Here is a 296-nt window from a genome sequence, read left to right on the forward strand (position 1 = left end):
AATCTTTCAGAAACATTCCCTGCACTATGCAAACAATACCAACCGCGCGAAAATCATATGCAAAAATATGCAATGCTCAAAGGAGAGCTAAAAGCTGTTGTATAAAATATCCGTTTTTCACTCTCGGTTATAAATGAATTTTGACGTGAAACAGAAAACTCTCATCTCCAGCGAAAAGGATCACATTGCCCACAGAGGAACGAAGATATCTGCCCCCCCCCCCCCTAAAAAAAGGGGAAATAAAAAGCTATTGTTACAGCGATTCTAGCAATGGCAATCAGAAGTAGGTGGTAGGT

This window comes from Penaeus monodon, chromosome 29, assembly GCF_015228065.2.
Source record: "Penaeus monodon isolate SGIC_2016 chromosome 29, NSTDA_Pmon_1, whole genome shotgun sequence".
Lineage (NCBI taxonomy): Eukaryota > Metazoa > Arthropoda > Malacostraca > Decapoda > Penaeidae > Penaeus > Penaeus monodon.